Here is a 14,066-nt window from a genome sequence, read left to right as displayed (position 1 = left end):
TGTACGAACACAATACATAATTTTACTGAACTGTATTTTTGCAAAAGATAACAGTGTATTAACTTAATATGTAACAATGCTATATACAGAGGCAAAAATGCTTCAGTGAACAACATATAACTATTACAGAACAATTTATTATTAAACTATACTGCAGCAATGTACAAATGATATGGAGAATGCATGACGGTAATTTAAGTACATTATACAGTTTCATACAGTAAAGAAGTGTATAACATATATAACAATGCTAAATATAAAGCTAAAATGCAGCAGATAACATTTCATAACAGTGATACATCAACATTTTACATAGGGACAAAATGCTATGTCAGATAACATTAGGTAAATATGATGCCAAACAATGTAATATAGCATCGTAATGCAGCGGTAAAGTACACCAATTTAGCCGGAATCTTTCTTTGACCGCTGTTTGGTCTCCACCCTGATGCAGAGAGTTAAATGGCTGGCCTTCTTCTCCACTGCTGATGTTGTCTACAGTCAAGATGGAACGTAGGAGTCTTTTGCTAAGAAGATAGAGACATCTGTCATTTGCAAAGGAATGACACGGTTCACTACATGGGACCCCATGGAGCTCCGGGATCAGTAGGATGAAAGTGCTGGATGATCAAAGCAATATACAGCATTTTGGCAGGAAGTGTCTGCTTGATGACGTCCATTAGTAGCACTTACCTGCCAGAAGAAGGATCATTCCGTGAGGTTTGCCCCCATCGCTGGATCTAAAGCTGGTACATTTGCACTGTTTCTTCTTTTTGGAAAGCCTCCATCTGTAAAGATGGAGGCTCAGCTAGTCAGGAAACACCATTTTAAATTTAAGCCATTTTCGAGCCAATCTGGGAATCAGGACCCTTTACTCCAACACATCAATGTATAAACACAATGCATAATTTTACTAAACAGTATTTTTGCAAAAGATAACAGTGTTTTAACTTAATATGTAACAATGCTATATACAGAGGCAAAAATGCTTCAGTGAACAACATATAACTATTCCATAACAATTTAATATTAAAACAATACTGCGGCAATGTACAAATAATATAGACAATGCACAACGGTAATATTAGCACATTATACTGTGTCATACAGTAAAAAGTGTATAACATATAACAATGTTAAACATAAAGCTAAAATGCAGCAGATAACATTTCATAACAGTGATACATGAACATTTAATATAGGACAAAATGCTATGTCAGATAACATTAGGTAAATATGATGCCAAACAATGTAATATAGCATCGTAATGCAGCGGTAAAGTACACCAATTTAGCCGGAATCATTCTTTGACCGCTGTTTGGTCTCCACCCTGATGCTGAGAGTTAAATGGCTGGCCTTCTTCTCCACTGCTGATGTTGTCTACAGTCAAGATGGAACGTAGGAGTCTTTTGCTAAGAAGATAGAGACATTAGTCATTTGCAAAGGAATGATACGGTTCACTACATGGGACCCCATGGAGCTCCGGGATCAGTAGGATGAAAGTGCTGGATGATCAAATCAATATACAGCATTTTGGCAGGAAGTGTCTGCTTGATGACGTCCATTAGTAGCACTTACCTGCCAGAAGAAGGATCATTCCGTGAGGTTTGCACCCATCGCTGGATCTATAACAGGTGCGTTTGCAGTGTTACTCTTTTTTGGAAAGCCTCAATCTGTAAAGATTGAGGCTCAGCTAGTCAGGAAACACCATTTTAAATTTAAGCCATTTTCGAGCCAATCTGGGAATCAGGACCCTTTACTCCAACACATCAATGTATAAACACAATGCATAATTTTACTGAACAGTATTTTTGCAAAAGATAACAGTGTTTTAACTTAATATGTAACAATGCTATATACAGAGGCAAAAATGCTTCAGTGAACAACATATAACTATTACATAACAATTTAATATTAAAACAATACTGCGGCAATGTAGAAATAATATAGACAATGCACGATGGTAATATAAGCACATTATACTGTGTCATACAGTAAAAAGTGTATAACATATAACAATGTTAAACATAAAGCTAAAATGCAGCAGATAACATTTCATAACAGTGATACATGAACATTTAATATAGGACAAAATGCTATGTCAGATAACTTTAGGTAAATATGATGCCAAACAATAATAAAGCGTCGTAATGCAGCGGTAAAGTACACCAATTTAGCCGGAATCTTTCTTTGACCACTGTTTGGTCTCCACCATGATGCTGAGAGTTAAATGGCTGGCCTTCTTCTCCACTGCTGATGTTGTCTATAGTCAAGATGGAACTTAGGAGTTATTTGCTAAGAAGATAGAGACATGAGTCATTTTCAAAGGAATCACACGGTTCACTACGTGGACCGTATGGAGCTTCGGGATCAGTAGGATGATATTGCTGGATGATCAAAGCAATATACAGCATTTTGGCAGGAATTGTCTGCTTGATGACGTCCATTAGTAGCACTTACCTGTCAGAAGAAGGATCATTCCGTGAGGTTTGCCCCCATCGCTGGATCTATAGCAGGTACATTTGCACTGTTTCTTCTTTTTGGTAAGCTTTTAAATTTATGCCATTTTCGAGCCAATCTGGGAATCAGGACCCTTTACTCCAACACAACAATGTACGAACACAATACATAATTTTACTGAACAGTATTTTTGCAAAAGATAACAGTGTATTAACTTAATATGTAACAATGCTATATACAGAGGCAAAAATGCTTAAGTTAACAACATATAACTATTACAGAACAATTCACTATTAAAATATACTGCAGCAATGTACAAATGATATGGACAATGCATGACGTTAATTTAAGTACATTATACTGTGTCATACAGTAAAAAAGTGTATAACATATATAACAATGTTAAATATAAAGCTAAAATGCAGCAGATAACATTTCATAACAGTGATACATGAACATTTTACATAGGGACAAAATGCTATGTCAGATAACATTAGGTAAATATAATGCCAAACAATGTAATATAGCGTCGTAATGCAGCGGTAAAGTACACCAATTTAGCTGGAATCTTTCTTTGACCGCTGTTTGGTCTCCACCATGATGCTGAGAGTTAAATGGCTGGCCTTCTTCTCCACTGCTGATGTTGTCTATAGTCAAGATGGAACTTAGGAGTCTTTTGCTAAGAAGATAGTGACATGAGTCATTTGCAAAGTAATGACACGGTTCACTACGTGGACCCTATGGAGCTTCGGGATCAGTAGGATGATAGTGCTGGATGATCAAAGCAATATACAGCATTTTGGCAGGAAGTGTCTGCTTGATGACGTCCATTAGTAGCACTTACCTGTCAGAAGAAGGATCATTCCGTGAGGTTTGCCCCCATCGCTGGATCTATAACTGGTGCGTTTGCAGTGTTACTCTTTTTTGGAAAGCCTCAATCTGTAAAGATTGAGGCTCAGCTAGTCAGGAAACAACATTTTAAATTTAAGCCATTTTCGAGCCAATCTGGGAATCAGGACCCTTTACTCCAACACAACAATGTACGAATCACAATACATAATTTTCCTGAACAGTATTTTTGCAAAAGATAACAGTGTATTAACTTAATATGTAACAATGCTATATACAGAGGCAAAAATGCTTAAGTTAACAACATATAACTATTACAGAACAATTTACTATTAAAATATACTGCAGCAATGTACAAATGATATGGACAATGCATGATGGTAATTTAAGTACATTATACAGTGTCATACAGTAAAAAAGTGTATAACATATAACAAAGTTAAACATAAAGCTAAAATGCAGCAGATAACATTTCATAACAGTGATACATCAACATTTAATATAGGACAAAATGCTATGTCAGATAACATTAGGTAAATATGATGCCAAACAATGTAATAAAGCGTCGTAATGCAGCGGTAAAGTACACCAATTTAGCCGGAATCTTTCTTTGACCGCTGTTTGGTCTCCACCATGATGCTGAGAGTTAAATGGCTGGCCTTCTTCTCCACTGCTGATGTTGTCTATAGTCAAGATGGAACTTAGGAGTCTTTTGCTAAGAAGATAGCGACATCAGTCATTTGCAAAGGATTGACACGGTTCACTACATAGGACCCCCTGGAGTTCCGGGATCTGTAGGATGAAAGTGCTGGATGATCAAAGCAATATACAGCATTTTGGCAGGAAGTGTCTGCTTGATGATGTCCATTAGTAGCACTTACCTGTCAGAAGAAGGATCATTCTGTGAGGTTTGCCCCCATCGCTAGTTCTATAGCAAGTACATTTGCGCTGTTTCTTCTTTTTGGTAAGCCTCAATCTGTAAAGACTGAGGCTCAGATAGTCGGGAAACACCATTTTTAATTTAAACCATTTTCGAGCCAATCAGTGAATCAGGACCCTTTACTCCAACCCAACAATGTATAAACACAATACATAATTTTACTGAACACTATTTTTGCATAAGATAACAGTGTATTAACTTAATATGTAACAATACTATTTACAGAGGCAAAAATGCTTCAGTGAACAACATATAACTATAACATAACAATTTAATATTAAAACAATACTGCTGCAATGTAAAAATAATATAGACAATGCACGACGGTAATATAAGCACATTATACTGTGTCATACAGTAAAAAATGTATAACATATAACAATGTTAAACATAAAGCTAAAATGCAGCAGATAACATTTCATAACAGTGATACATGAACATTTTACATAGGGACAAAATGCTATGTCAGATAACATTAGGTAAATATGATGCCAAACAATGTAATATAGCATCGTAATGCAGCAGTAAAGTACACCAATTTAGCCGGAATCTTTCTTTGACCGCTGTTTGGTCTCCACCATGATGCTGAGAGTTAAATGGCTGGCCTTCTCCACTGCTGATGATGTCTACAGTCAAGATGGAACGTAGGAGTCTTTTGCTAAGAAGATAGAGACATCAGTCATTTGCAAAGGAATGACACGGTTCACTACATGGGACCCCATGGAGCTCTGAGATCAGTAGGATGAAAGTGCTGGACGATCAAAGCAATATACACCATTTTGGCAGGAAGTGTCTGCTTGATGACGTCCATTAGTAGCACTTACCTGCCAGAAGAAGGATCATTCCGTGAGGTTTGCCCCATCGCTGGATCTATAGCAGGTACATTTGCAATGTTTCTTCTATTTTGTAAGCCTCAATGTGTAAAGAATGAGGCTCAGCTAGTCAGGAAACACCATTTTTAATTTAAACCATTTTCGAGCCAATCTGGGAATCAGGACCCTTTACTCCAACCCAACAATGTATAAACACAATACATAATTTTACTGAACAGTATTTTTGCATAAGATAACAGTGTATTAACTAAATATGTAACAATGCTATATACAGAGGCAAAAATGCTTCAGTGAACAACATATAACTATTACATAACAATTTAATATTAAAACAATACTGCGGCAATGTAGAAATAATATAGACAATGCACGACGGTAATATAAGCACATTATACTGTGTCATACAGTAAAAAGTGTATAACATATAACAATGTTAAACATAAAGCTAAAATGCAGCAGATAACATTTCATAACAGTGATACATGAACATTTAATATAGGACAAAATGCTATGTCAGATAACATTAGGTAAATATGATGCCAAACAATGTAATAAAGCGTCGTAATGCAGCGGTAAAGTACACCAATTTAGCCGGAATCTTTCTTTAACCACTGTTTGGTCTCCACCATGATGCTGAGAGTTAAATGGCTGGCCTTCTTCTCCACTGCTGATGTTGTCTATAGTCAAGATGGAGCTTAGGAATCTTTTGCTAAGAAGATAGAGACATCAGTCATTTGCAAAGGAATCACACGGTTCACTACGTGGACCCTATGGAGCTTCGGGATCAGTAGGATGAAAGTGCTGGATGATCAAAGCAATATACAGCATTTTGGCAGGAATTGTCTGCTTGATGACGTCCATTAGTAGCACTTACCTGTCAGAAGAAGGATCATTCCGTGAGGTTTGCCCCCATCGCTGGATCTATAACAGGTTCGTTTGCAGTGTTACTCTTTTTTGGAAAGCCTCAATCTGTAAAGATTGAGGCTCAGCTAGTCAGGAAACACCATTTTAAATTTAAGCCATTTTCGAGCCAATCTGGGAATCAGGACGCTTTACTCCAACACAACAATGTACGAACACAATACATAATTTTACTGAACTGTATTTTTGCAAAAGATAACAGTGTATTAACTTAATATGTAACAATGCTATATACAGAGGCAAAAATGCTTCAGTGAACAACATATAACTATTACAGAACAATTTATTATTAAAATATACTGCGGCAATGTACAAATGATATGGACAATGCATGACGGTAATTTAAGTACATTATACAGTGTCATACAGTAAAAAAGTGTATAACATATAACAATGTTAAATATAAAGTTAAAAAGCAGCAGATAACATTTCATAACAGTGATACATCAACATTTTACATAGGGACAAAATGCTATGTCAGATAACATTAGGTAAATATGATGCCAAACAATGTAATATAGCATCGTAATGCAGCGGTAAAGTACACCAATTTAGCCAGAATCTTTCTTTGACCGCTGTTTGGTCTCCACCCTGATGCTGAGAGTTAAATGGCTGGCCTTCTTCTCCACTGCTGATGTTGTCTACAGTAAAGATGGAACGTAGGAGTCTTTTGCTAAGAAGATAGAGACATCTGTCATTTGCAAATGAATGACACGGTTCACTACATGGGACCCCATGGAGCTCCGGGATCAGTAGGATGATAGTGCTGGACGATCAAAGCAATATACAGCATTTTGGCAGGAAGTGTCTGCTTGATGACGCCCATTAGTAGCACTTACCTGCCAAAAGAAGGATCATTCCGTGAGGTTTGCCCGCATCGCTGGATCTATAGCAGGTACATTTGCACTGTTTCTTCTTTTTGGTAAGCCTCAATCTGTAAAGACTGAGGCTCAGATAGGCGGGAAAGACCTTTTTTAATTTAAACCATTTTCGAGCCAATCAGTGAATCAGGACCCTTTACTCCAACCCAACAATGTATAAACACAATACATAATTTTACTGAACACTATTTTTGCATAAGATAACAGTGTTTTAACTTTATATGTAACAATGCTATATACAGAGGCAAAAATGCTTCAGTGAACAACATATAACTATTACATAACAATTTAATATTAAAACAATACTGCGGCAATGTACAAATAATGTAGACAATGCACGACGGTAATACAAGCACATTATACTGTGTCATACAGTAAAAAGTGTATAACATATAACAATGTTAAACATAAAGCTAAAATGCAGCAGATAACATTTCATAACAGTGATACCTGAACATTTATTATAGGACAAAATGCTATGTCAGATAACATTAGGTAAATATGATGCCAAACAATGTAATAAAGCGTCGTAATGCAGCGGTAAAGTACACCAATTTAGCCGGAATCTTTCTTTGACCACTGTTTGGTCTCCACCATGATGCTGAGAGTTAAATGGCTGGCCTTCTTCTCCACTGCTGATGTTGTCTATAGTCAAGATGAAACTTAGGAGTCTTTTGCTAAGAAGATAGAGACATGAGTCATTTGCAAAGGAATCACACGGTTCACTACGTGGACCCTATGGAGCTTCGGGATCAGTAGGATGATAGTGCTGGATGATCAAAGCAATATACAGCATTTTGGCAGGAATTGTCTGCTTGATGACGTCCATTAGTAGCACTTACCTGTCAGAAGAAGGATCATTCCGTGAGGTTTGCCCCCATCGCTGGATCTATAACAGGTGCGTTTGCAGTGTTACTCTTTTTTGGAAAGCCTCAATCTGTAAAGATTGAGGCTCAGCTAGTCAGGAAACACCATTTTAAATTTTAGCCATTTTCGAGCCAATCTGGGAAACAGGACCCTTTACTCCAACACAACAATGTACGAACACAATACATAATTTTACTGAACAGTATTTTTGCAAAAGATAACAGTGTATTAACTTAATATGTAACAATGCTATATACAGAGGAAAAAATGCTTAAGTTAACAACATATAACTATTACAGAACAATTTACTATTAAAATATACTGCAGCAATGTACAAATGATATGGGCAATGCATGACGGTAATTTTAGTACATTATACAGTGTCATACAGTAAAAAAGCGTATAACATATATAACAATGTTAAATATAAAGCTAAAATGCAGCAGATAACATTTCATAACAGTGATACATCAACATTTTACATAGGGACAAAATGCTATGTCAGATAACATTAGGTAAATATGATGCCAAACAATGTAATATAGCATCGTAATGCAGCGGTAAAGTACACCAATTTAGCCGGAATCTTTCTTTGACCGCTGTTTGGTCTCCACCCTGATGCTGAGAGTTAAATGGCTGGCCTTCTTCTCCACTGCTGATGTTGTCTACAGTAAAGATGGAACGTAGGAGTCTTTTGCTAAGAAGATAGAGACATCTGTCATTTGCAAAGGAATGACACGGTTCACTACATGGGACCCCATGGAGCTCCGGGATCAGTAGGATGAAAGTGCTGGATGATCAATGCAATATACAGCATTTTGGCAGGAAGTGTCTGCTTGATGACGTCCATTAGTAGCACTTACCTGCCAGAAGAAGGATCATTCCGTGAGGTTTGCCCCCATCGCTGGATCTATAGCAGGTACATTTGCACTGTTTCTTCTTTTTGGTAAGCCTCAATCTGTTAAGACTGAGGCTCAGATAGTCGGGAAACACCATTTTTAATTTAAACCATTTTCGAGCCAATCAGTGAATCAGGACCCTTTACTCCAACCCAACAATGTATAAACACAATACATAATTTTACTGAACACTATTTTTGCATAAGATAACAGTGTATTAACTTAATATGTAACAATGCTATATACAGAGTCAAAAATGCTTCAGTGAACAACATATAACTATTACAGAACAATTTACTATTAAAATATACTGCAGCAATGTACAAATGATATGGAGAATGCATGACGGTAATTTAAGTACATTATACAGTGTCATACAGTAAAAAAGCGTATAACATATATAACAATGTTAAATATAAAGCTAAAATGCAGCAGATAACATTTCATAACAGTGATACATCAACATTTTACATAGGGACAAAATGCTATGTCAGATAACATTAGGTAAATATGATGCCAAACAATGTAATAAAGCGTTGTATTGCAGCAGTAAAGTACACCAATTTAGCCGGAATCTTTCTTTGACCGCTGTTTGGTCTCCACCCTGATGCTGAGAGTTAAATGGCTGGCCTTCTTCTCCACTGCTGATGTTGTCTATAGTCAAGATGGAACTTAGGAATCTTTTGCTAAGAAGATAGAGACATGAGTCATTTGCAAAGGAATCACACGGTTCACTACGTGGACCCTATGGAGCTTCGGGATCAGTAGGATGATAGTGCTGGATGATCAAAGCAATATACAGCATTTTGGCAGGAATTGTCTGCTTGATGACGTCCATTAGTAGCACTTACCTGCCAGAAGAAGGATCATTCCGTGAGGATTGCCCCATCGCTGGATCTATAACAGGTGCGTTTGCAGTGTTACTCTTTTTTGGAAAGCCTCAATCTGTAAAGATTGAGGCTCAGCTAGTCAGGAAACACCATTTTAAATTTAAGCCATTTTCGAGCCAATCTGGGAATCAGGTCGCTTTACTCCAACACAACAATGTACGAACACAATACATAATTTTACTGAACAGTATTTTTGCAAAAGATAACAGTGTTTTAACTTTATATGTAACAATGCTATATACAGAGGCAAAAATGCTTCAGTGAACAACATATAACTATTACATAACAATTTAATATTAAAACAATACTGCGGCAATGTACAAATAATATAGACAATGCACGACGGTAATACAAGCACATTATACTGTGTCATACAGTAAAAAGTGTATAACATATAACAATGTTAAACATACAGCTAAAATGCAGCAGATAACATTTCATAACAGTGATACCTGAACATTTAATATAGGACAAAATGCTATGTCAGATAACATTAGGTAAATATGATGCCAAACAATGTAATTAAGCGTCGTAATGCAGCGGTAAAGTACACCAATTTAGCCGGAATCTTTCTTTGACCGCAGTTTGGTCTCCACCCTGATGCTGAGAGTTAAATGGCTGGCCTTCTTCTCCACTGCTGATGTTGTCTACAGTCAAGATGGAACGTAGGAGTCTTTTGCTAAGAAGATAGAGACATCAGTCATTTGCAAAGGAATGATACGGTTCACTACATGGGACCCCATGGAGCTCCGGGATCAGTAGGATGAAAGTGCTGGATGATCAAAGCAATATACAGCATTTTGGCAGGAAGTGTCTGCTTGATGACGTCCATTAGTAGCACTTACCTGCCAGAAGAAGGATCATTCCGTGAGGTTTGCCGCCATCGCTGGATCTATAGCAGGTACATTTGCACTGTTTCTTCTTTTTGGTAAGCCTCAATCTGTAAAGACTGAGGCTCAGATAGTCGGGAAACACCATTTTTAATTTAAACCATTTTTGAGCCAATCAGTGAATCAGGACCCTTTACTCCAACCCAACAATGTATAAACACAATACTTAATTTTACTGAACACTATTTTTGCATAAGATTACAGTGTATTAACTTAATATGTAACAATGCTATATACAGAGGCAAAAATGCTTCAGTGAACAACATATAACTATTCCATAACAATTTAATATTAAAACAATACTGCGGCAATGTACAAATAATATAGACAATGCACGACGGTAATATAAGCACATTATACTGTGTCATACAGTAAAAAGTGTATAATATATAACAATGTTAAACATAAAGCTAAAATGCAGCAGATAACATTTCATAACAGTGATACATGAACATATTACATAGGGACAAAATGCTATGTCAGATAACATTAGGTAAATATGATGCCAAACAATGTAATATAGCATCGTAATGCAGCGGTAAAGTACACCAATTTAGCCGGAATCTTTCTTTGACCGCTGTTTGGTCTCCACCATGATGCTGAGAGTTAAATGGCTGGCCTTCTCCACTGCTGATGTTGTCTACAGTCAAGATGGAACTTAGGAGTCTTTTGCTAAGAAAATAGAGACATCAGTCATTTGCAAGGGAATGACACGGTTCACTACTTGGGACCCCATGGAGCTTCGGGATCAGTAGGATAATAGTGCTGGATGATCAAAGCAATATACAGCATTTTGGCAGGAAGTGTCTGCTTGATGACGTTCATTAGTTCCACTTACCTGTCAGAAAAATGAACATTCCGTGAGGTTTGCCCCCATCGCTGGATCTATAGCAGGTGCTTTTGCAGTGTTTCTCTTTTTTGGAAAGCCTCAATCTGTAAAGAATGAGGCTCAGCTAGTCAGGAAACACCATTTTAAATTTAAGCCATTTTCGAGCCAATCTGGGAATCAGGACCCTTTACTCCAGCACATCAATGTATAAACACAATACATCATTTTACTGAACAGTATTTTTGCAAAAGATAACAGTGTTTTAACTTAATATGTAACAATGCTATATACAGAGGCAAAAATGCTTCAGTGAACAACATATAACTATTACAGAACAATTTACTATTAAAATATACTGCAGCAATGTACAAATGATATGGAGAATGCATGACGGTAATTTAAGTACATTATACAGTGTCATACAGTAAAGAAGTGTATAACATATATAACAATGTTAAATATAAAGCTAAAATGCAGCAGATAACATTTCATAACAGTGATACATCAACATTTTACATAGGGACAAAATGCTATGTCAGATAACATTAGGTAAATATGATGCCAAACAATGTAATATAGCATCGTAATGCAGCGGTAAAGTACACCAATTTAGCCGGAATCTTTCTTTGACCGCTGTTTGGTCTCCACCCTGATGCTGAGAGTTAAATGGCTGGCCTTCTCCACTGCTGATGTTGTCTACAGTCAAGATGGAACGTAGGAGTCTTTTGCTAAGAAGATAGAGACATCTGTCATTTGCAAAGGAATGACACGGTTCACTACATGGGACCCCATGGAGCTCCGGGATCAGTAGGATGAAAGTGCTGGATGATCAAAGCAATATACAGCATTTTGGCAGGAAGTGTCTGCTTGATGACGTCCATTAGTAGCACTTACCTGCCAGAAGAAGGATCATTCCGTGAGGTTTGCCCCCATCGCTGGATCTATAGCAGGTACATTTGCACTGTTTCTTCTTTTTGGAAAGCCTCAATCTGTAAAGATGGAGGCTCAGCTAGTCAGGAAACACCATTTTAAATTTAAGCCATTTTTGAGCCAATCTGGGAATCAGGACCCTTTACTCCAACACATCAATGTATAAACACAATGCATAATTTTACTGAACAGTATTTTTGCAAAAGATAACAGTGTTTTAACTTAATATGTAACAATGCTATATACAGAGGAAAAAATGCTTCAGTGAACAACATATAACTATTACATAACAATTTAATATTAAAACAATACTGCGGCAATGTAGAAATAATATAGACAATGCACGACGGTAATATAAGCACATTATACTGTGTCATACAGTAAAAAGGGTATAACATATAACAATGTTAAACATAAAGCTAAAATGCAGCAGATAACATTTCATAACAGTGATACATGAACATTTAATATAGGACAAAATGCTATGTCAGATAACATTAGGTAAATATGATGCCAAACAATGTAATAAAGCGTCGTAATGCAGCGGTAAAGTACACCAATTTAGCCGGAATCTTTCTTTGACCACTGTTTGGTCTCCACCATGATGCTGAGAGTTAAATGGCTGGCCTTCTTCTCCACTGCTGATGTTGTCTATAGTCAAGATGGAACTTAGGAGTCTTTTGCTAAGAAGATAGAGACATGAGTCATTTGCAAAGGAATCACACGGTTCTCTACGTGGACCCTATGGAGCTTCGGGATCAGTAGGATGATAGTGCTGGATGATCAAAGCAATATACAGCATTTTCGCAGGAATTGTCTGCTTGATGACGTCCATTAGTTGCACTTACCTGTCAGAAGAAGGATCATTCCGTGAGGTTTGCCCCCATCGCTGGATCTATAACAGGTGCTTTTGCAGTGTTACTCTTTTTTGGAAAGCCTCAATCTGTAAAGATTGAGGCTCAGCTAGTCAGGAAACACCATTTTAAATTTAAGCCCTTTTCGAGCCAATCTGGGAATCAGGACGCTTTACTCCAACACAACAATGTACGAACACAATACATAATTTTACTGAACAGTATTTTTGCAAAAGATAACAGTGTATTAACTTAATATGTAGCAATACTATATACAGAGGCAAAAATGCTTCAGTGAACAACATATAACTATTACATAACAATTGAATATTAAAACAATACTGCGGCAATGTAGAAATAATATAGACAATGCACGACGGTAATATAAGCACATTATACTGTGTCATACAGTAAAAAGTGTATAACATATAACAATGTTAAACATAAAGCTAAAATGCAGCAGATAACATTTCATAACAGTGATACATGAACATTTAATATAGGACAAAATGCTATGTCAGATAACATTAGGTAAATATGATGCCAAACAATGTAATATAGCATCGTAATGCAGCGGTAAAGTACACCAATTTAGCCGGAATCTTTCTTTGACCGCTGTTTGTTCTCCACCCTGATGCTGAGAGTTAAATGGCTGGCCTTCTTCTCCACTGGTGATGTTGTCTACAGTCAAGATGGAACGTAGGAGTCTTTTGCTAAGAAGATAGAGACATCATTCATTTGGAAAGGAATGATACGGTTCACTACATGGGACCCCATGGAGCTCCGGGATCAGTAGGATGAAAGTGCTGGATGATCAAAGCAATATACAGCATTTTGGCAGGAAGTGTCTGCTTGATGACGTCCATTAGTAGCACTTACCTGCCAGAAGAAGGATCATTCCGTGAGGTTTGCCGCCATCGCTGGATCTATAGCAGGTACATTTGCACTGTTTCTTCTTTTTGGTAAGCCTCAATCTGTAAAGACTGAGGCTCAGATAGTCGGGAAACACCATTTTTAATTTAA

The sequence above is a fragment of the Taudactylus pleione genome, unplaced genomic scaffold (genome assembly GCF_031769625.1).
Source record: "Taudactylus pleione unplaced genomic scaffold, aTauple2 ptg000026l, whole genome shotgun sequence".
NCBI lineage: Eukaryota > Metazoa > Chordata > Amphibia > Anura > Myobatrachidae > Taudactylus > Taudactylus pleione.
Note: the sequence above shows the minus strand (reverse complement) of the source record.